This window comes from Bubalus bubalis, chromosome 13, assembly GCF_019923935.1.
Source record: "Bubalus bubalis isolate 160015118507 breed Murrah chromosome 13, NDDB_SH_1, whole genome shotgun sequence".
In the NCBI taxonomy this organism is placed as follows: Eukaryota; Metazoa; Chordata; class Mammalia; order Artiodactyla; family Bovidae; genus Bubalus; species Bubalus bubalis.
Window position 1 is genome coordinate 87,441,211 of NC_059169.1, and position 24,637 is coordinate 87,465,847.

At 42.4% G+C, this 24,637-nt stretch overlaps 1 pseudogene; it reads right to left on the bottom strand.

Annotated features, from left to right (window-relative positions):
- Positions 1–1,002: 1,002 nt before the first annotated feature.
- LOC102392632 overlaps positions 1,003–24,637 on the bottom strand; it is a 29,763-nt pseudogene continuing 6,128 nt past the window's right edge.

A 24,637-nucleotide genomic window follows, 5' to 3' on the forward strand; every position in this document is an offset into this window, starting at 1 on the left:
TCCTTCCAAGGAGCAAGCATCTTTTAATTTCATGGCTGCAGTCACCATTACAGTGATTTTGGAGCCGAAGAAAATAAAGTCAGCCACTACTTCCGCTTTCCCCCTTCTATTTGCATGAAGTTGTGGGACTGGATGCCATGATCTTAGTTTTTTGAATGTGGAGGTTTGTTTTTTTTTCAGCTTTAAACCAACTTTGTGATTTTTATTGATGGGCAACAACTGTATACTCCTAGCTATCGCTAACTGTGTACATTAGAAACGTGGCATCATAGAAGAGCGGACAGCAAAATAAGACAGCAGCCGGAGGGAAATACCAATCTTCATTATTTTGCTCCTTTTTCATTATGTGTACACAGAAGCATGAATGCACTTTGAAATCTTTTAATGACAATAAAATTACAATCACCTTTCTATGTGACTGACATTGTAACTCCAAATATTTGATCTGCCATGTGTATGTAAGCAGCTTCTCCTTGCACAATTATTAAAATGTATTTTTCCTGTTAGGAACCAGCAACTTTTTTTGTGTTTGTTTATCTTTTGAAGAACTATTTCTTCTCTGGTAACTGGCTTGTTTTTGTCATTGATCAAAAACTAAAGGGTGAGGGATGAAAGTGTGATGGATTTAAAAATTTATCTTTTTTAAGGAAAGATAAAATTCATTTTCACAAATTTACAATTGTTGTTGCTGGTGCAGGACTTACTCTACTATGCAATTAGACTGGGAATCAAACGCAAGTTACCCTTCTTACTCAGAAATCACCATTATTTCAGAAATGGGTTTCTCATGTATTTTCTTGAATCAAGTGACAGTCTGTTTCACCAGATGATTTTGATTTGGAAGCTAGAAGTCAGTGGAAGCTATGCTGTGTACAAACCACAAGGCGTCTCCTTTCACTCTAGCCCATTTTTGCGATAAGGAGAAAGAGTCTGTCCTTTAAGAGCCACTAAAGAGAAGAGGGGAGGTGGTGAGAGCGGAGCCTACAAGCAGCCCGGGCGCGGCTACAGCAGGTCCACGCAGCTGTGGTGCGAGGAGGCAGGCTGTGCGCTCTGCGGTGGGCATCGCTCCTGCTGCTGGCTGCTGGCCTTGACCGTCGGGCTGATCACCGTGACCATCTGGCTGATCACCGTGACCATCTGGCTGATCACCGTCACAGTCTGCTCTTCAGTGTGCCTCCAGCCGTTGAGCCTGATCTGGGAGATGTCCTGTGGCAGCCCGTGGCGCTGCCGCAGTGGTGGTAGACCACTGCAAACAGCCTATAGGCTCTGTGGCATTTAAAGTTCTTATTTTTAAGCCCCGGAGAGAGCAGTCTTAGTTACTAATTTCCAAGTCCGCAGGATATTCAGCATTTCTGATGAGCTTCTGACAGCCCCCAGTCTTGTACACGAACCGTTGGAGGTGCAGCAGGAGCACAAGATGGAGCTTTTCCAGAGTCACTCTCCAGCTGATCTCCACCTCTTGTTCAGTTTTGGTGGTGTCACCCTGGACAGACTCTCTGGCCACCAGGCTCCCCAGTGCATCCTGGACAGTGCATATCTTGTTGGACTGGATTTCCAGATGCAGATTGAAGAGCAGCTGCCCAGTGGCAGACTCTTTTGAACTCTGCTGGTAAACCACAGACCTGATGTGTCCACCAAAAAATGTCAGCGATAGGGGTCTGAACAAAGGCAGCCTGGTGCGTGACTGAGGTCTTGTTTCTGGGGCCTGCTTACTCCCACTTGTCCTCACTTCCTTCTTCTGGTTTTTCCTGCTCCTCTTTGTTCACTGAATGGCTTTTGGGTCCACTGGAAACAGTAAGGTTTTCATTATTTGGTGATAGAAGTTTCTTTTGGTTCTGCATTTCCTCATGGAGTCCATTTAGAATGAAACCTGAGTACTCCTCAGCATCTTCTTGCCCATCCTTCTCAGACAGGCTCCACTTGATCACCATCAGGAGTCTACAAATATACGTGGGTTCAAAGGCAGCTCTGGGGCAGATATCCCTCATGATTTTATCCCCAAGACCTTGTCTGGGTTTTGGAGGTACTGGCATATTAGTAAACTCATTCATTAGCTAAACAAAGCTGTCTGTCATGGGTGTGGATGTACAAGGGCTTTGCACTTTTAAATACAGAGGAATGAACTTCATCAGGTGATATAATGGTGGGCAAGCTACCAACGCCTGCAGTGTGGCTTTGATGTAGCACCAATTTCCTTTGTAGATCAGCCCGCAGGGTTGCAACGACACTGGTTTATGAATCAGGGTGGTGTTCTCCAGGAACTCTGCAATCTTTAGGGCTTTGGGATCCTCTGAAACTGGAACCAGCCCTTCCTTGACTTCTGCCTGCTTTTCAGAGATGAAGGGAAATGTGGTGGAAGGGGAATTCTTAATTTCCACAGAAACCACAGGCGAGGAGGAGGAAGACAGTTGGAATCATGAAAAAGACTGGCCCATGACTTGGTGGGCTGACTGGTGGGCACTGTGCCCGCTGCAGAGGCTGGGGCATCCACAGGAGGTGGGGTGCTCTAGGCCTTGGTGGGGCTGAGTTCGAGCTCTCCATGGTGTGCAACTCCACCCCACTGGCAGCTGTGCCCTCAACCAAGGATTCAAGTATTTGGCCCTTAGCAACTCCAAGGCTCTCAGTAGTCTCAGTCCCCATGGAGGGTGAGCCACAGCTGTCCTCAACAGGGTGTCCCTGCTGGGAGTCAGCCCCGGGGCAGCCCTCAAGCTGCTCTGCAGTCCTGGTCCCGCCGTCCAGGGCTCGGGGAAAGCCTCAGTAAGGCGCGGCATCACTGACAAAGTCTGTGGTGTCCTGAGGGCTGCCCCAAGTCCGGGGGTGGGGCGCTGAGGGCACATTCCCCATCAAGTCTGCATCCTTGGCTCCTACACTGTTGCAGACTGCTGGGCCAGGTGACCACTGACCAGGCCTTCTACCGAAGGCCTGCCCTCGGCACTTTCAAGTGACTGTAATATCCAGGAGGATGTTTTTTCTTCTTTTTGCACTTCCTTTCTACCGCACAGTTGCACTCATCTCATATGCTAGCAAAGTAATGCTCAAAATTCTCCAAGCCAGGCTTCAACAGTACATGAACCGTAAACTTCCAGATGTTCAAGCTGGTTTTAGAAAAGGCAGAGGAACCAGAGATCAAATTGCCAACATCTGCTGGATCATTGAAAAAGCAAGAGAGTTCCAGAAAAACATCTATTTCTGCTTTATTGACTATGCCAAAGCCTTTGACTGTGTGGATCACAATAAACTGTGGAAAATTCTGAAAGAGATGGGAATACCAGACTGCCTGACCTGCCTCTTGAGAAAGCTTTATGCAGGTCAGGAAGCAACAGTTAGAACTGGACATGGAACAACAGACTGGTTCCAAATAGGAAAAGGAGTACATCAAGGCTGTATATTGTCACCCTGCTTATTTAACTTATATGCAGAGTACATCATTAGAAACGCTGGACTGGAAGAAGCACAAGCTGGAATCAAGATTACTGGGAGAAATATCAATAACCTCAGATATGCAGATGACACTACCTTGATTGCAGAAAGTGAAGAAGAGCTAAAAAGCCTCTTGATGAAAGTGAAAGAGGAGAGTGAAAAAGTTGGCTTAAGACTCAACATTCAGAAAACTAAGATTGTGGAATCTGGTTCCCTTAATTCATGGGAAATAGATGGGGAAACAGTGGAAACAGTGTCAGACTTTATTTTTTTGGGCTTCAAAATCACTGCAGATGGTGATTGCAGCCATGAAACTAAAAAACGCTTACGCCTTGGGAAAAATAGTTATGACCAACCTGCTAAGTCACTTCAGTCGTGTCCGACTCTGTGCGACCCTATAGATGGCAGCCCACCAGGCTCCCCCGTTCCTGGGATTCTCCAGGCAAGAACACCAAGTGGGTTGCCATTTCCTTCTCCAATGCATGAAAGTGAAAAGTGAAAGTGATGTCGCTCGGTCATGTCCGACCCTCAGCAACCCCATGGACTGCAGCCCACCAGGCTCCTCCGTCCATGGGATTTTCCAGGCAAGAGTACTGGAGTGGGGTGCCATTGCCTTCTCCAACTTAGACAGCATATTAAAAAGCAGAGACATTACTTTGCCAACCAAGGTCCGTCTAGTCAAGGCTATGGTTTTTCTGGTTGTCATGTATGGATGTGAGACTTGAACTGTAAAGAAAGCTGAGCACCAAAGAATTGATGCTTTTGAACTGTGCTGTTGGAGAAGACTCTTGAGAGTCCCCTGAACTTCAAGAAGATCCAACCAGTCCATCCTAAAGGAAATCAGTCCTGGGTGTTCATTGGAAGGACTGATGTTAAAGCTGAAACTCCAATATTCTGGCCACCTGATTCAAAGAACTGACTCATTGGAAAAGACCCTGATGCTGGGAAAGATTGAAGGCAGGAGGAGAAGGGGATGACAGAGGATGAGATGGTTGGATGGCATCACTGACTCGATGGACATGAGTTTGAGTAAGCTCCAGGAGTTGATGATGGACAGGGAGGCCTGGGGTGTTGCAGTCCATGATGTTGCAAAAAGTCGAACATGACTGAGTGACTGAACTGAACTGAACTGTCCAAGACCCCCCTAAATGCCTTCGTTCTCTATAACTTCTTCCTTGGCATGAGAGCTGCCGTCCAGGGCAAGGGCAAGGCCCGAGTACTGGCAGTCGGCAGAGCTGTAGTTCACTTCTTTATCAATGTCATAAGGGAGTTTTTTGGAAGTTGTGCAGCTAAGGACAAATTCAGGGCCCTGAGGATTCAATGTGCTTGAAATACTGTAGTTGGGAGTTCTCGGCAAAGTGTCACTGGGTTCAATTACTTCATTAACAACATATTCAATTCTCTGATAGTTGTGTCCATCAGGGAGGTTACCAGCGGCCTGTGCGCCACACAGAACTGTCCCACCGTGTGGAGGAAGCTCCACTGAAGCATGAAGAGTCACAGAGAACTGATTGAATTCATCAGGGCTAAAATCTCCAAAAATATACTGGAGGTTGCAGAGGGTCCTGGTGGTCCCTTTCAGTAGCCCTCAGTGATCATCCAACTCCTCATGCTGCTTCCCCCTGAATGTTGAGTTTCAAGCTAGCTTTCTCACTCTCCTCTTTCACCATCAAAAGGCTCCCTAGTTCCTCTTCACTTTCTGCCATTTGAGTGGTATCATCTGCATATATGAGGTTGCTCATATTTCTGTTGGCAATCTTGATTCCAGCTTGTGATTCATCCAACCTGATGCTTCTCATGATGTATTCTGCACAGAAAGACTTTCCTGTAGCTCCTACGGTAAAGAATCTGCCTGCCACGCAGGAAACCAGGGTTCGATTCCTGGGTTGGGAAGTTCCTCTGGAGAAGGGAATGGCAATCCACTCCAGTATTATTGCCTGGTGAATTCCATGGACAGAGAAGCCTGGTGGGCTACAGTTCATGGGGTCGCAAAGAGTCAGACATGACTGAGCAACTAACATACATACATACTCTGCATAGAAGTTAAACAAGCAGGGTGACAATATACGGCTTTTCATACTCCTTTCCCAATCTTGAACCAGTTTTTTGTTCCATGTCTGGTTCTAACTGCTGCTTCTTGACCCACAGACAGGTTTCTCAGGAGACAGGTAAGGTGGTCTAGTATTCTCATCTCTTAAAGAATTTTCCAAAGTTTGTTGTGATCCACAAAGGCAAAGGTTTTAGCATAGTCAATGAAGCAGAAGTAGATGTTTTTCTGGAATTCCCTTGCTTTCTCTATGAGCCAACAATTGTTGGCAATTTGATCTCTGGTTTCTCTGCCTTTTCTAAACTCAGCTTGTGCATCTGGAAGTTCTTGGTTCATGCGCTGCTGAAGCCTAACTTGAAGGATTTTGAGCATTACCTCACTAGCATGTGAAATGAGTGCAGTTGTATGGTAGTCTGCACTTTCTCTGTGCCAGGGACTCAGCTTTGGACGTTTGTTTGAGGAAACTTGTTCTCAAAGCATTGTTCCAGATGAGCAGTGTCAGCATCACTTAGAAACTTGTCAGTTTCTAAACTCTGTAGCCCCAACACAGACCTACTGAGACAGAAGTTCTGAGGATGGGGGCAAGCAGTGTGTGTTTTCCTCAGCCCTCCAGCGGTCCTGATCATGCTCAAGTTTGAGAACCATTGTTACAGGAGAAACAGGAGACATAAAAGGAAGAGACACAAGCACCTGAGTATCTACATGGAATAAAGCTGGACATAGGAATCTGGAGCTCAGGAGAGAGTTTCGGTGGGAGATGATCAACTTAGAGTGTTATTCGAAGCTACAGGAACAGGTGAGATAACCTAGGGAGAAAGTCAAAGAAGGAGATGAAGCCTGATCACTGAGGCATGGGAAACTCCAATACTTAGAGAAAGGGAAGAAGAAGAGGAGCCAGAAAGGGAGTCTGAGGAGTGGGGACAGGAACGCTCGAGGGTAAACTAACAGTGAGGTCATGGAAGTTAAGAGGCAAAAGCGCTTCAGAGAGGAAGCTGGAGCCTCCTCTGCACAATGCAGAATCTCTCTCCTTTCCACTGAGCGCCAGCAATATCTTGTTGGAGAAGTTACCCTGACTCAAGTGTGGGGTCTGACTGAGTTAAGTAACCCCTGCACCAATATTTGGTACAGGAATGAATCTGAGGCCTAATTTTGGCCAGTAGATTGGAGAAATGTACTGGTGACGTCTGTGAAAATCCTTCCTTTTTTAGACAGAGAACAACAGGAAGCTAGTGTCTATCTCTCGTTGGATGTAAATAATATAGCCCTAGTTATTACTGAAGGCCATATCATGACAACAAAGGGCCAGGATGGCATCATTTTAAGACAATCAGTTCAGTTCAATTCAGTCGCTCAGTCGTGTCCGGCTCTTTGCGACCCCATGAATCGCAGCATGCCAGGCCTCCCTGTCCATCACCGACTCCCAGAGTTCACTAAAACTCATGTCCATCGAGTCGGTGATGCCATCCAGCCATCTCATCCTCTGTCGTCCCCTTCTCCTCCTGCCCCCAATCCCTCCCAACATCTGAGTCTTTTGCAATGAGTCAACTCTTCGCATGAGGTGGCCAAAGTACTGGAGCTTCAGCTTTCGCATCATTCCTTCCAAAGAAATCCCAGGGCTGATCTCCTTCAGAATGGACTGGTTGGATCTCCTTGCAGTCCAAGGGACTCTCAGGAGTCTTTTCCAACACCACAGTTCAAAAGCATCAATTTTTCGGCGCTCAGCTTTCTTCACAGTCCAACTCTCACATCTGTACATGACAACCAGAAAAACCATAGCCTTGACTAGACGGACCTTTTTTGGCAAAGTAATGTCTGCTTTTCAATATGCTATCTACTTTGGTCATAACTTTTCTTCCAAGGAGTAAGCGTCTTTTAATTTCATGGCTGCAGTCACCATCTGCAGTGATTTTGGAGCCCCCCAAAATAAAGTCTGACACTGTTTCCACTGTTTCCCCATCTATTTCCCATGAAGTGATGGGACCAGATGCCATGATCTTCATTTTCTGAATGTTGAGCTTTAAGCCAATTTTTTCACTCTCCTCTTTCACTTTCATCAAGAGGCTCTTTAGTTCTTCTTTACTTTCTGCCGTAAGGGTGGTGTCATCTGCATATCTGAGGTTATTGATATTTCTCCCGGCGATCTTGATTAAATGTCCTTATTTATAAAATGAAGAGATGCTAGTACCTACGTCACAGAGAATGGAGTTGGCATTTTGGACACTCATGTAAAGAAATTAAAGGAACTAAAGCTCTTGATGACATGATTGAGCTGCCAAATCACCCAAAGCAAACTTTCTGTTTGTAAGCTAATACATTTCGTTGTTTCGTCAGTTTAATTTAGGATTTCTATTTCTTGTAGCTGGAAGCAGCTTATCTGATACAGTGATATATGAAGGCTATTTCTATTTTTAATTGTCAGAAAGTCTCTGATTTATTACAAATTCTCAAGAAAGATTATTTGTATGACGTATTGTTCAATGAATGTTGTAAAGTACTTTTCTAATGAAAGGAAATCTGCAATCTAATCTTATAAAACAACAGCAAAAAAAAAAAAAACAGTTTAGGAATAATAGATTAAGTATTTTACTTATCTTAGAACGATATATATTTCCTATTAATGTATTCTTCTACAATTCAAGTCATATATTAATATTAAAACCTCTATGGAACTAATTTCTTGAACTCTCATTTGACAGAAAAAAATGCAAATATTGAAAGTTTATGTCCTATCCTTCCTTTAACTTTGAGTAATTGTATGGACTGAAAATTAGGTTTACGAAAAGAAGATCTTGAATTTTCAATATGCAAAACACTATAAACATGAATATGCATATAAAGTCAATGGTTTGACTGGTTGAAATATTGATATCTTAATAGCATTGAGAAAACTGATCTATTAAAATACAATGAAAGTTAATACTTCAAATTAATTTTATTTACTACTGGAACACTAGAGGAGGTGGTACAAAGAATGTAAGAATGCTAATCTAGAAATCAGGAGCTTTTTGTATTAGTTCCTTCCCTCCCACCAGGTGTGTAGTCTCAGATAGATAATTAACCTCTTCTTTCCTTATCGAAGGGATTCCTGCCCACAGTAGTAGATATAATGGACTTCTGAGTTAAATTCACCCATTCCAGTCCATTTTAGTTCGCTGATTCCTAGAATGTCGACATTCACTCTTGCCATCTCCTGTTTAACCACTTCCGATTAGCCTTGATTCATGGACCTAACAATCAAGGTCCCTATGCAATATTGCTCTTTACAGCATTGGACCTTGCTTCTATCATCAGTCACATCCACAACTGGGTAGTGTTTTTGCTTTGGCTCCATCCCTTCATTCTTTCTGGAGTTATTTCTCCACTGATCTCCAGTAGCATATTGGGCACCTACCATCCCAGGGAGTTCCCCTTTCAGTATCCTATCATTTTGCCCTTTCACACTGTTCATGGGGTTCTCAAGGCAAGAATACTGAAGTGGTTTGCCATTCCCTTCTCCAGTGGACCACATTCTGTCAGACCTCTCCATCATGACCCACCTGTCTTGGGTGGCCCCACACGGCATGGCTTAGTTTCATTGAGTTAGACAAGGCTGTTGTCCTAGTGTGATTAGATTGACTAGTTTTTGTGATTATGGTTTCAGTGTGTCTGCGCTCTGATGCCCTCTTGCAACACCTACTGTCTTACTTGGGTTTCTCTGACCTTGGACGTGGGGTATCTCTTCACGGCTGCTCCAGCAAAGTGTGGCCACTCCTCCTTACTTTGGATGAGGGGTATCTCCTCACCGCGGCCCCTCCTGACCTTGAATGTGGAGTAGCTCCTCTAGGCCCTCCTGCGCCCGTGCAGCCACAGCTCCTTGGACCTGGGGTTGCTCCTCTCCGCCGCCGCCCCTGGCCTTGGGTGGGGGGTGGCTCCTCTTGGCTGCTCCTGCGCTGTCGCAGCCTGGCACTCTCGGCCGCTGCCCCTGATCTGGGACGTGTGGTAGCTCGTCTTGGCCGCTGTCCCTCGGGAATGGGGTCCTCCCAGCTTCTTCCCATGACCTCGGATGTGGGGTAGCTCCTCTCGCCCGCTCTTGTGAAGAAAGCTGAGCGCCGAAGAATTGACACTTTTGAACTGTGGTGTTGAAGAAGACTCTTGAGAGTCCCTTGGACTGCAAGGAGATCCAACCAGTCCATTCTGAAGGAAATCAGCCCTGGGATTTCTTTGGAGGGAATGATGCTGAAGCTGAAACTCCAGTACAACCAGTCCATTCTGAAGGAGATCAGCCCTGGGATTTCTTTGAAGGGAATGATGCTAAAACTGAAACTCCAATACTTTGGCCACCTCATGCAAAGAGCTGACTCATTGGAAAAGACTCTGATGCTGGGAGGGATTGGGGGCAGGAGGAGAAGGGGACAACAGAGGATGAGATGGCTGGATGGCATCACTGACTCCATGGATGTGAATCTGAGTGAACTCCGGGAGTTGGTGATGGACAGGGAGGCCTGGCGTGCTGTGATTCATGGGGTCGCAAAGAGTCGGACACGACTGAGCAACTGAACTGAACTAAACAGAATATTTATGCCATTCTGCATATGCATTACAAATTCCTTACCCATTTGTCTGTTGATGGACATCTAGGTTGCTTCCATGTCCTAGCTATTGTAAACAGTGATGCAATGAATATTGTGTCTCTTTTAATTCTGGTTTCCTTGGTGTGTGTGCCCAGAAGTGGGATTGCTGTGTTGTATGACAGTTGTATTTAAGTTTTTAAAGGAATGTTCACACTATTCTCCAGAGTGGCTGTACCAGTATGCATTCCCACCAACAAAAAGGTTCCCCTTTCTCTACACCTTCTCCAGAGTTTACTGTTTGCAGACTTTTTGATGGCAGCCATTCTGACCGACATGAGATGATAAATTATTGTGGTTCTGATTTGTATTTCTTTAATAATGAGTGATGTTGAGCATCTTTATATGTGTTTATTATAAAGGCTCATTTCTATAAACATGTTCTATGTAATCTACTCTACTTATAATTCCAAATTGGTAACTGTTTTTGATTTGTAACAGTCTGTTTCAAATATTTCTATTTCAAATTATTTACTAGGATCAGGTAGAAAGCTTCCATATGGATGAGTTTTAATTAAAATACCCGTGTGCCATGCACCGGAAAAGCATATTTTAAAAAGTGCAAACTGACTATCACAATGAAAAAAATTCCCTCTTTCTGGTGGCTAGAAACAGGACTAAGATGAAGCATGATTCTAAAACCAGCAATGTTTTTCATAAATCATGAGATTATCATTAACAACATTCTTATTAAAAATACCACTATGATGTTCTTGTTTGTAGTGTGTAAGGGCTGCATCAGCAGGGTTAGTTTTGTGGTGTGAAGTGCTTAGTGTTCCATTTGTCCTGCAGGGTCTTCTATGACAAACATGCTTCATCCATCCAACAACCAAAGTCAGCCATATGCAAATGTGGGCAACAATGATGATTTTCTACATATGTTTCTGGATATTAATAGATAAATGTTATATTTATTTCCTTTAATCTATTGTTGGTTACCTTTAGCTCTTTTTTCATCTCCTCTACAACAAAAACATATACTATAAATTACTATTAATTTGGGGCATTTTCTTAGTAAATTCTTTGTCTTCTCTAATGTTAAAAGGCAATAGTAGCACTTAACCTTTGGCTTAATAAATATGATTCAATCGAGTTAAACTGCTGTTCTCCCAGAACTTAAAAAGTAAAATACCAATATAAATATGTGGTAATTATCACCAGAACTGTTCATTTTTAACTATTAAATTTAAACAAAGAGCAATTGCTGTTTGTTCATGCAAAACAAACAGTGCCTGCTTAAGATCTTTTTGATTAATTTGTCTCTCTGTGTGCAGATCCAAGAGAAAGCATCGCCTTGGCCTCAGCACACACATCTATGAAATGGAAAAAGCTTTGCTGTCCCAGTCAATGGTTAGGATTTTCCCAAAGCAGGGGTTTAATGGTAAACAGTGGAGTGGGGGGAAGTCCAAATCCTGGTGAACAGGCCAACATACCCAGGGTCTGGCAAATGCAGCCTAGTTCTAGGACCGGCATCAGGAAAAAAGGAGGTGCTTTGCTATTGGTCTTCCCTAGTGACTCAGTTGGTAAAGAATCTGCCTGCAATGCAGGAGACCTGGGTTTGATCCCTGGGTCAGGAAGATCCTCTGGAAAAGGAAATGGCAACCCACTCTGGTATTCCTGCCTGGAGAATTCCATGGACAGAGGAGGCTGGCAGGCTATGGTCCATGGGATCACAAAGAGTCAGACACGACTGTAAGACTAACTTTTACTTTTTGCTATTGGGGGAAGGCAGCTGAATAGGTGAGAAGAGGAACTTATAAGATATCAGACCGGATCATTCTAGAAACTGTATCCAAAGCATGTATAATGAGAAAGAGGAAACTTCATAACCCAGAACTCCTGGCAGAGGCACTGCTGTGAGTACCAGGGCAGACTGGAGTGTGCTCAGCACATCGGGTCCCCTGGGAGGACACCAGGTGGTGAAAAGGCAGAGGGGCCCAGACAGTGACGGCTGCATGGAGACCCTCATGTTTCCAGACCCTCCCAGCATGAAGTAAAAATCCACAGACCATCACAGCCTATTTCATTTGGTTGGATTTCTTGTAGAAACTGGTGTAAAGGGAGAGATGGATGTTAAACCTTCTGAGAGGGTTAGAGGCTGTGGGGAACCAAAGGGAGGGTCCAGATAGGCACTGGCCTGTGGGTAGGAATTCCCACTATCTGAGAGGGAGGAAGCCCTGGCTGACCCCTTGGTTACATGAAAGAGATGAAGCAGGTACTATCTGCTATAACTCATGTTACCAGTGTCAGCACTCAAGAGAGGGCAGGCTGGGTCCAGTCTCCTGGAGCAGGTCTGGCGGGAGTGAGGTAACAGACAGATCCCGGTGCTGGTGGGAGACCCTGTATGGGGACCCAGGGCTCTGACCAGGGTGAGTCAAACTGAGCATGTGAGTGGGTATCCATGTGTGGGAGGTGTTGACCAGGACATAGGAATCTTAGAAACCCAAGCAGAATAAGCCAGCTGGGCAGCTTTACCTGCAGTTACTTAGAGGGTTCTCCTAAAGGATTCACAGGCTCATTGACCAACTCTGTCTCTGGCTTAAATATTTCACATTCTACTGATTCTTTGGATGAAAAAACTGATATGCAGGTTCAATATCATCTTATTTAATTTTGAAGCACTGCAGAGACATGAGGAGTCATCAAGACCATCTTGAAAGAGCCTAAGACAGAAACAGGAATTGACATCACATCAATATGGAAATGGACAGAGCGTGATGTCTGATTGGAGGGCATCACAGTGAGCAGGGGGCTACTCTTGGTTGCAGTGTTTGGGCTTCTCATCGTGGTGACTTCTCTTGTTGTGGAGCATGGGCTCTAGTCACATGGGTTTCAGTAGTTGTGGCCTGCAGGCTCAGTAGTTGTGGCTCCCAGGACATAGAGCACAGGCTCAATAGTTGTGGTACACAGGCTTAGTTGCTCTGCAACCTGTGGAATTCTCCTGGACCAAGGATCGGACCCATGTCCCTTGCATTGGCAGGCAAACGCCTATCCAATGCACAACCAGGCAAGCCCAAGAACAGATACGTTTTGAGAGCAGTTTAGAGCACAGTCATACATAACTCCCAACCCTGATCTAAAAAGAGCTTGTGTCATGGTATCGAGGAAGGGGCACTGTATTGGTTATTTACTGCTGCATAACAAAGTATGACAAAATTATTGACTTAAAAATATTTATTATTTCACAGTTTGTATGGATCAGAAACTTGGACATGGCTTACTTAAGTGAGGCCTCTGTTTCAAGGTTTGCAATCAAGGTACCAGCTGGGCTGCAGAACTCTCAAGGCTCAGCTGGTGAATATCCAGTTCCATATTCACTCAGTTGATATTGACAAGATTCAGTTTCTTGTGGACTGTTGGCCAGAGGAAGCCCTCAATTTCTTGCAATGTGGGCCTCTTCCTAGGGCAACTGACAACATGGTGTCTAGCATCTATCAGAATGAGGAAGAGGGAGCAAGAGGAGACAAGCAAATCAGAAATTGGAGTCTTTTATAACCTAGCCTTGGAAGTGGCATTCCATCATTTGCTAGCACATGTCACAGGTCCAGCCCACTCTCAAGAGTCCAGCCCACCCTCACACACACATAGGTGGAGAGTTGGGGATCAGTTTATAAGCTGTTTAGCACAAGCAGTAAAACACAGAACAATGAGCTCCATTAAAAATCTTTCAGTCTGGGGAAACATCAAAGGTGGATTCTGAAGTTGTAGGCAAAAGGGAGCATGAAAGCCTGGGTAAAAGGAGATTCCTTCTGTTTAGGCATCAACAGTGAGGGAATGAGAACATATTCCAGAAGGTGGCAAAGTAGAAACACTGGTGGGATTTCTCAAGAAACATGTGAGACATCTGTTGGGCAAAGAATTATAAGATTAAAATCCACTTTTCTGTTAATGGTTCATTAATCAGAATTCTTTTGCATCTTGAAAATCTAGGGGGTTAGAAGTCACAGCTGGATGCAGGCTCTCTCTACAAGGATCTTATATACAGCTTCTGAGAGTTCCCAACTCTCATCCTCCTGTTTAATAATCCCCCAATATTTCTGTCTGTAACGTACACCCAAGCCACAAAAGGACTGGTTGTCCTAACTTCTGTTACATGCCCATTACACAGCACCATCACTTTGCCGACAAAGGTCTGTACAGTCAAAGTTATGGTTTTTCCAGTAGTCATGCATGGATGTGAGAGTTGAACCATAAAGAAGGCTGAAGTGAAGTGAAATGAAAGTAGCTCAGTTATGTTTGATTCTTTGTGACCCCATGGACAATTATAGAGTCCATGGAATTCTCCAGGCCAGAATACTGGAGTGGGTAGCCATTCCCTTCTCCAGGGGATCTTCCCAACCCAGGGATCGAACCCAGGTCTCCCGCATTGCAGGCGGATTCTTTACCAGCTGAGCCTCAAGGGAAGCCCAAGAATACTGGAGTGGGTAGGCTATCCCCTCTCCAGCAGATCTTCCCAACTCAGTAATCAATCAGGGTCTCCTGCATCGAAGGCGGATTTTTAAGAACTAGGCTGAGCACCGAAGAACTGATGCTTTTGAACTGTGGTGTTGGAGAAGACCCTTGAGAGTCCCTTGGACTGCAAGGTGATCAAACCAGTCTATCCTAAAGGAAATCAATCCTGAATATCCATTGGAAGGACAGATGCTGAAGCTGAAGCTCCAATATTTCAGTCACCTGTTGTGAAGAGCTGACTCATTAGAAAAGACCCTGTTGCAGCAAAAGATTGAAGGCAAGAAGAGACAGGGACAACAGAGGATACGATGGCATCACCAACTCAATGGACATGAGTTTGAGCAAGCTCTGGGAGATGGTGATGAACAGGGAAGCCTGGAGTGCTACAATCCATGTGGTCACAAAGAGTCGGACAGGACTGAGTGACTGAACCGTTACAACAACAGCAGAGCCAATCATTGTGTCCAGTAGGGTGCAGTGTCATGACTGGCCTACCTGGAGACTCATCTTACTTGTAGAACTAAAGGCTGAGGGCACTGCTTGCAGTCATTCATACAGTCCCCCAGATATTTCCACTTTCCTTCCAAGCACACAGTAGGGTTGCAATTCTCTTTCATTGGGATAACTCATGGCCATGTGACTTTGACCAATGAAAGGGAGCAGAAGGGATGGATGTCACTTTAAAAAATAACATTCTTATTGAGACGTAATTCACAAACCATAAAATACACTCTCTTAAATTGTACAGTTCAGTGGTTTTCAGTATATTCACAGAGTTGTTCACTTATCTCCTCCATCTGGTTCTGGGAAGTTTTCATCACTCCAAAGTGAAACCTAGTTCAGCAGCAGTTGCTCTATCACCAGCCCCTGTCCAATGCTAATTTATTTTCTGTCTCTACGGACTTGCCTATTCCGGATGCTTCATACAATGTGTGGCCTTTCATGACTGGCTTCTTTCAATGAACATAATGATTCCAAGGTCATCCCAGTTGTAGTAGAATCAGTATTTCACTCCTTTCTATGGTTGAGTAATATTTCAGTGTATGGATTTACTGCATTCTGTTTATCCATTCATTCACTGATGGACATTTTGGTTGTCTCCACTGTTAGCTGTCATGAATAATGCCACTATGAACATTTGTTTACAGGTTTTTGTTCTTTTCATTTCTTTTGCATATATACTCAGGAGTGAGATTGCTGGGTAATGTGGTAACTCTATCTTTATCTTTTTGAGGAACTGCTAAGCTGTTTTCTAAAGCAGCTGAACTATTTTACATTCCCACCAGCAGGGTATAAGTGTTTCAGTTTCTCCACCAACACTTATAATTTTCTGTCTTTTAAATTTAACTATCCTTGTGCGCACCTTGTTGCTATTTTGGTTTGCATTTCTTTAATGACTGAAGATGTTGAATGTCTTTTCATGTGCTTGTTGGTCATTTATACATTTCTTTGGAGAAATGTCTTTTTAAATCATTTGCCCATTTTTAACTGGATTGTCTTTTTATTGTTGAGTGTTGAGTTCTTTATATATTCTGGATACAGGTCCCTTGTCAGACATACTGTCTGCATATATGTTCTCACATTGCTTCGTTGTCTTTTCACTTTCTTGAAGATCAAAGTTTTTCATTTTAATGAAGTCTAATTTTATTTATTTTTTTCTTTTGTGTCATAAAGAAGGAAACATTTTTGTTAGTGTCATACATACCTGAGATCATGAAAATTTAATCCCATTTTAAGAGTCTTATAATTTTAGCTTTTGATTTAATTTTGCATGTTACTTTTACAATTTTATTTTATATTTTACATTTAGTTTACATTTAGGTCTATGATCCATTTTGGATTAATTTTTCTATACAATATGAGGTAGTTATTCAACTTTATTCTTTTTTATGTGAGTATGTAATTATCTCAACACCATGTTAAAAAGACCATTTTTCTTTTTTCTTTAAATTTTATTTTATTTTTAAACTTTACAATATTGTATTGGTTTTGCCAAATATCGAAATGAATCCGCCACAGGTATTCACGTGTTCCCCATACCATTCGTCCCAGTGCACCAGTCCCAAGCATCCAGTATCGTGCATCGAACCTGGACTGGCGACTCGTTTCATACATGATAGTATACATGTTTCAATGCCATTCTCCCAAATCGTCCCACCCTCTCCCTCTCTCACAGAGTCCATAAGACTGTTCTATACATCAGTGTCTCTTTTGCTGTCTCGTATACAGGATTATCATTACCATCTTTCTGAATTCCATATATATGTGTTAATATACTGTATTGGTGTTTTTCTTTCTGGCTTACTTCACTCTGTATAATAGGCTCCAGTTTCATCCATCTCATTAGAACTGATTCAAATGAATTCTTTTAATGGCTGAATAATACTCCATTGTGTATATGTACCATAGCTTTCTTATCCATTCATCTGCTGATGGACATCTAGGTTGCTTTCATGTCCTGGCTATTATAAACAATGCTGCGATGAACATTGGGGTACACGTGATAAAAATACCATTTTTTAAATTGATAAGTGTGAAGATTTAATTTTGGGTTCTCAATTCAGTTTTATTGATGTTTAGCCTTCTGCTAGTAAATATGTGTACTTCCTTAGTAAGTTTTTCAAAGAATAATTTTTAATTTAATAATTTTAATAAATAATTTATTTATTTGTTTTTGGTTGCACTGGGTCTCTGCTGTGTTGCACAGTCTTTCTTTAGTTACAGGGAGGGGGCTACCCTTTGTGTGTTGCGCTGGCTTCTCACTGCAGTGGCTTCTCTCCTTGGAGCACAGGCTCTAGGTGTGAGGGCTTCAGTAGTTGCAGCGTGCAAGCTCAGCAGTTGTGGCACACCAGCTTGGTTTTCCCACAGCATGGGGAATCTTCCTGGCCAGGGACTGAGCCCATGTTCCCTGCATTGGCAGGTTGATTCTACCCACTGTGCCACCAGGAAACTTAGCAAGTTTGAAATCAGTACACATTTGCCACACTTTATTTCTCTGCTTCTTTATTGCTCCAGATAAGGGCTAAATAGTAGCCTGAGTTCCAGAGGAAGGAGAATGTGGAGAAAAGCTTGGAACCAAGGCACTCCGGACATGGTGTGAGTGAGAATTTAACTTTTGCTTGAATTTACTAATATCCAGGATTATGTGAAGGCCTGTTCTGAAAAATTCAACACTAAAATTGACACTCCACATAGAGGAAGGGTGAAGACCCCAGAAAAGTCTGAAGAAAGAAAATGAGGAAGCATGCTGGTCAAGCAAAACTTCAGCTATAGTTTTACACCCCAAAGGCTATGAACTTGAAATAAGTGTATTTTATATTTTTTTATGTAACCTGGGAAAATCTCAGTTATCTTACCAATATTAACACTAAAAACTGATTACTATGTCCTGGGTACTGGGGTAATAGGGACTCGGTGTGTAATATGGCATTTCTACCCTCAGGATCTTACATTCTAATTGGGAAGTTTGAATGTATACAAGGAATACAAAGAACCATACAAGCTATGTAATAAGTGATGGTAGAGAGATTTAAGAAGAAAATCTAGGATGGTTAAGAAAGATTTCATTGTGTTATGATTTAAGTTGTTCCTGCAGGGAAAAGAAGGATTTAGACCATCAAGAAGGAAGGTGTATAAAAAGTGAGCAGAAGGGCATACAAAGTAGTGCCAACTTACTTGGGAGACAATTAATAAATATATCAGTTTACCTGGAAAAAGAAAATCTTTTGAGAAGTAATCAGAAGAAGAGTTTGGAGGCAAAATTGAAGAGTCTGTGAATGACGAGTCTAAGTTTTATTCTGAGGTAGCGGGAAAGCATAAAAACATTTTTGGAAGAAAAATTACGTTTTTGTGAAATTAATGTTATGGCACTGACATTAGAAACAGAAAAGGTACGTCTACTTCATCACCTCTGAAATGACTGTAGACCAAGGCCACTCTTTAATGTATCGAGTAAATTCATCATTACAGTCTTGCAGAGGTTTGGAAGTGTTAGTTGCTTAACTATTGTTGTCTAAGCCAGAAATATTTCAGGCTACTGTAACAGATTGCCATAAACTGAAATTTTGGAATTGGAGTCTCTCAGTCATGACATCACCAGATGGTCAACACTGAAATCAGGTTGATTATATTCTTTGCAGCCAAAGATGGAGAAGCTCTATATAGTCAGCAAAAACAAGACCAGGAGCTGACTGTGGCTCAGATCATGAACTCCTTATTGCCAAATTCAGACTTAAATGGAAGAAAGTAGGGAAAACCACTAGACCATTCAGGTATGACCTAAATCAAATCCCTTATGATTATACAGGGGAAGTGAGAAATAGATTTAAGGGACTAGATCTGACAGACAGAGTGCCTGATGGACTATGGATGGAGTTTCATGACATTGTACAGGAGACAGGGCTCAAGACCATCCCCATAAAAAAGAAATGCAAAAAAGCAAAATGGCTGTCTGAGGAGGCCTTACAAATAGCTGTGAAGAGAAGAGAAGTGAAAAGCAAAGGAGAAAAGGAAAGATATACGCATCTGAATGCAGAGTTCCAAAGAATAGCAAGGAGAGATAAGAAAGCCTTCCTCAGCTATCAATGTAGAGGAAATAGATCAAAATAGAGGAAAACAACAGAATGGGAAAGACTAGAGATCTCTTCAAGAAAATTAGAGATACCAAGGGAATATTTCATGCAAAGATGGGCTTGATAAAGGACAGAAATGGTATGGACCTAACAGAAGCAGAAGATATTAAGAAGAGGTGGCAAGAATACACAGAAGAACTGTACAAAAAAGATCTTCATGACCCAGATAATGACAATGGTGTGATCACTCAGCTAGAGCCAGACATCCTGGAATGTGAAGTCAAGTGGGCCTTAGAAAGCATCACTACGAACAAAGCTAGTGGAGGTGATGGAATTCCAGTTGAGCTATTCCAAATCCTGAAAGATGATGCTGTGAAAGTGCTGCACTCAATATGCCAGCAAATCTGGAAACTCAGCAGTGGCCACAGGACTGGAAATGGTCAGTTTTCATTCCAATCCCAAAGAAAGGCAATGCCAAAGAATGCTCAAACTACTGCACAATTGCACTCATCTCACACGCTAGTAAAGTAATGCTCAAAATTCTCCAAGCCAGGCTTCAGCAATACGTAAACCGTGAACTTCCAGATGTTCAGGCTGGATTTAGAAAAGGCAGAGGAACCAGAGATCAAATTGCCAACATCTGCTGGATCATGGAACAAGCAAGAGAGTTCCAGAAAAACATCTATTTCTGCTTTATTGACTATGCCAAAGCCTTTGACTGTGTGGATCACAATCAACTGTGGAAAATTCTGAAAGAGATGGGAATACCAGACCACCTGACCTGCCTCTTTAGAAACCTCTATGCAGGTCAGGAAGCAACAGTTAGAACTGGACATGGAACAAACAGACTGGTTCCAAATAGGAAAAGGAGTATGTCAAGGCTGTATATTGTCACCCTGCTTATTTAACTTATATGCAGAGTACATCATTAGAAATGCTGGACTGGAAGAAGCACAAGCTGGAATCAAGATTGCCAGGAGAAATATCAATAACCTCAGGTATGCAGATGACACCACCCTTATGGCAGAAAGTGAAGAGGAACTAAAAAGCCTCTTGGTGAAAGTGAAAGAGGAGAGTGAAAAAGTTGGCTTAAAGCTCAACATTCAGAAAACGAAGATCGTGGCATCTGGTCCCATCACTTTATGGGAAATAGATGGGGAAACAGTGGAAACAGTGTCAGACTTTATTTTTTTGGGCTCCAAAATCACTGCAGATGGTGACTGCAGCCATGAAATTAAAAGACGCTTCCTCCTTGGAAGGAAAGTTATGACCAACCTAGATAGCATATTCAAAAGCAGAGACATTACTTTGCCCACAAACGTCGGTCTAGTCAAGGCTGTGGTTTTTCCAGTGCTCATGTACAGATGTGAGAGTTGGACTGTGAAGAAAGCTGAGCACTGAAGAATTGATGCTTTTGAACTGTGGTTTGGAGAAGACTCTTGAGAGTCCCTTGGACTGCAAGGAGATCCAATTAGTCCATCCTAAAGGAGATCAGTCCTGGGTGTTCATTGGAAGGACTGATGCTGAAGCTGAACTCCAATACTATGGCTGCCTCATGCGAAGAGTTGACTCATTGGAAAAGACCCTGATGCTGGGAGGGATTGGGGGCAGGAGGAGAAGGGGACGACAGAGTATGAGATGGCTGGATGGCATCACCGACTCGATGGACATGAGTTTGGGTGAACTCCGGGAGTTGGTGAAGTACAGGGAGTCCTGGCGTGAACTGAACTGAACTCTTATGACCCTGTGGATTGTAGCCTACCATGCACCTCCATCCATAGGATTTTCCTGGCAAGACTACTGGAGTGGGCTGCCATTTCCCTCTTCAGCGGATCTCTCCAACCCAGGGATCGAACCCTGCTCTCCTGCATTGCAGACAGGCGCTTTACCATTTGAGCCACCAGGGAAGCCCATAGACTGGGTAGCTAATAAACAACAGAAACTGATTTCTCACTGTCCTAGAGGCTGGGTAGTTCAAGATCAGGGTGCCAGGAGATTCAGTGCCTGATGAGAGCTCAGATCCTGGTTCATAGATGATGCCTTCTCATTGTGTTCCCACATGGCAGAAGCAGAGAGAAGGGGTCTGGAGCCTTTTTTATGAGGATACTAATCTCATTATGAAGGTTTCATCCTCATGGCCTAATCACTTCCTAGGGGCTCCAACTTCAAATACCATCACATTGGAATTAGGATCCAACATATGAATTTTGCAGCAAAACAAACTTTCTGTCCATAGTGATTACTGTCTAATAAAGAAATTTTCTATATTGGATAGTATAGTCCAGTGCCTGAATGATAATATGTATCAAAATGGTTTTAAAAAGTACATGCAGTGTGTGAGGCTTTAAATTTTTGGATCCATCAGGCCTTGCAACTGATTCTAGAGACAAATAGTAAACTTTAATAGTGAAGGAAATCAAAGACTCAACCATCTGACTGTGGCATTTCTGAGCCGTTTTGAGTGAGAATTGGCAAATATTTTCCCAACTGTCAAGTCTAAGAAACTTGCAGATTCTGTGTAAGTGAATACAGCAGTGAACCTGTGTCTCTGTTAAAGATAAATAAAATAAGCTGATTTTAAATTTCTAAAGGGAACTTAAACCACCTGCTAAGTTGTAGAATTTAATTTGCAGGATGAAAACTTGGCAATGTGACACTTCTTTCATAGCTTATTTTCTGTTTTAATGGAAATGTTCACAATGCTTTGGTTCCATCTGTTAGAGAGAGTGAAAACAACTAACCGCTTTTCAAACAACAACAACAAAAAATACAGCTTTCCAGAAAACTATATCTAGTGCTACCAAAATGTAGAGTTATTTGTAAATTTTAAACTTCTGCCTCACTTCTAAAAAATGTTGTAATTCCATTGCATCTTGGACTGAACATATAAATAATTTATGCAAAAATTTTAAATTTAAATTATTCCCCCACACTCCAAATGCAAACAAATGCTTTCAAAGTTATTGTGACCATGAATCTTATTGCAGCAGACTTCAGATTTTCATTATAACAATTTGTAAGCAAATATTTGGTTATTTTTATAAGCCACAAATCTGGCTGGGGGAGAAAATGATATGTAATAAATAAAAACTGTGCATACCACAAAGTATGTTTGTTGTTACATTTCCAGATTGGAGATAACAATAAGCTATAATACAACAGCCTCCCTACTTTATTGATTAAATTTCCATAGCTTTTTTCCTCAGAGTAGATCAAAGTTTTATAACATTTCAACAGGAGTTACTTCTCAGTCGTAACTCCAACATTTACCATTGTGTTGGCATGTGGTAGGCAAAAAGTGCACGTTGGTTGAGTCAAAGACATGCAACAGTTGTCAATGGTATATCAAGGAAAGGCAATGAGGGTGAGACACAGAGTGAAGAACAAAATGGAAGGAAAAGAAAAGAAGCAGATTGTCCCCCAGTCTCTGTCCCATGGAATCACCTCAGACTTTGGCTTCGGGTTTTTTTTTTTTTTTTTCTAATTTTAACTTTGAAATGCTCCCTGTTGTGCCAGGTGGAGGACTAAGGTTGAGAATGACCCATTGGCGACAGGGTATGGGGGTGTGCATCCATTAGATCTGTTATACTTGCAAAAATGTAGAGTTATGAAAGTCTCATTTTGTGAGTCAGTCTTGCATTCGATTCAAGATGTCCTGGTTTTGTTTCAGTTCAGTACGTGTTGAGAATTACTCTCACTGAATACTAGTTTTAGATATTTGAGCTTAAGCCTAGGCACTATAAAAGTAAAGACTCTGAGACCCATGAAGTTGAATAACCAGCTAATTATCCACTGAACAGGAAATATATTTTATTAATGTAAACTAAGGAACTATTTACTTTAGAACATCCCAAATTCTATATAATTTTAAAGTTCAAATAAAAAGAAAATAAACAATAAATTTACTCTTTGACTGAGTCTTTTCCTAATGATAACAAAAGTTATGTCTCATTGCCAAGAGGTAAATACTTCGTAGTGATGTCTAGGCTTGAGGACTAGGTTCTAATCACTTAATGCTTGGAAACATTTTACAATCTGCTTGATCTCAAACATCCTCCTCTGAAAAATGGGTATAATAATTATCCTATCTGGTTCATAGAATTCTGATAGGATGAAGATAAAAATAAGAGCATGGGTCAAATTGTGAGCATGGGTCAAAGTTCTTTGTCAACTGTATATGCTGTTAAACGTATCTTTGGCACTGTAGTGGCAGTGGTGTTAGTTCCAACACTCTGAACCTTTCCATAGGAATCAACTGCAGGGAAATCTCACTCATTGAAACTCTTGATCAGAAAAATAAACGTATACAAAATTGACCAAAAGATACTATGGAAAAAAGATAAAAGTGATTCTTGATATAAGAACAGAATGCTTTCCAAAAATAATGCCACGGAATAGTTGATACTTGGTAGTAAGCACTTCATGGTGAATATTTTTTAATGGTAAAAGAAATAATTATTTCTGTGAAATAAACCACAAAGAAATTGATAGCTTACAGTGAACGATGTTGGATCTGTGATCTCAGAAGAAGATTTGGCTTTGGGACCAGGGGCCAGGCTTGATCACTCAAGAGCTTTTGTGTAGCAGAGTTTTATTAAAGTGAACAAGGGAAAGAGAAAGCTTCTGATGTAAGCATCAGAAGGGGGATGGAGAGTGCCCCCTTCGGTAATCTTAGCAAGGGAGTTACATATTTTTTCAATTGGTTATTACAGTAAATCAAAAGAATGTCTCAAGGTTGTAAAAGTCTTACCAGACCCACTCCCACAATATACATTTTAAGATAACAGGATTAATCAGAAGGGTCTTAAGAAGGAGAAATATTTCCTCAAGCAGGATACATAGTTGTTATATAATCCTTAGTATAGAGTTTAAGATGAGTTGTTTTGTTGTGTAATCATCAGTCCTGGGCTTAAAGAAAAAAAAACATTTTATGTGATTAAGATGAAGGAATGTAGAAACAAAGTTTGTCCTTTTCTCCTTCTCGAGAGTCCCAGACCCCTTTCTCCTCCTCGGGGACCCCAGATTTCTTATCAACCTACTTAAGAACTGACTCTATCAAAATGAACTTAGTTAAGTACAAAGATCTTGAGCTCACCTCCATCCATGAGTACATCAAAATTACAACTATTTATAGAGCAACTGTGTGATCAGATTGGCTAGTTTTCTGTGATTATGGTTTCAGTGTGTCTGACCTCTGATGCCTTCTTGCAACACCTACCATCTTACTTGGGTTTCTCTTCCCTTGGACGTGGGGTATCTCTTCACGGCTGCTCCAGCAAAGCGCAGCCGCTGCTCCTCACCTTGGACGAGGGGTATCCCCTCACAGCCGCGCCTCCTGACCTTGAATGTGGAGTAGCTCCTCTTGGCCTTCCCCGCCCAGCTGCCGCTCCTTGGACGTGGGGTTGCTCTTCTCAGCCACTGCCCCTGAACTCGGACGTGGGGTAGCTCCTCTTGGCTGCTCCTGTTCTGCAGCCTGGCACTTTCGGTCACTGCCCCTGACCTTGGGCGAGGGGTAGCTGTTCTCGGCCACACTTCTGCAT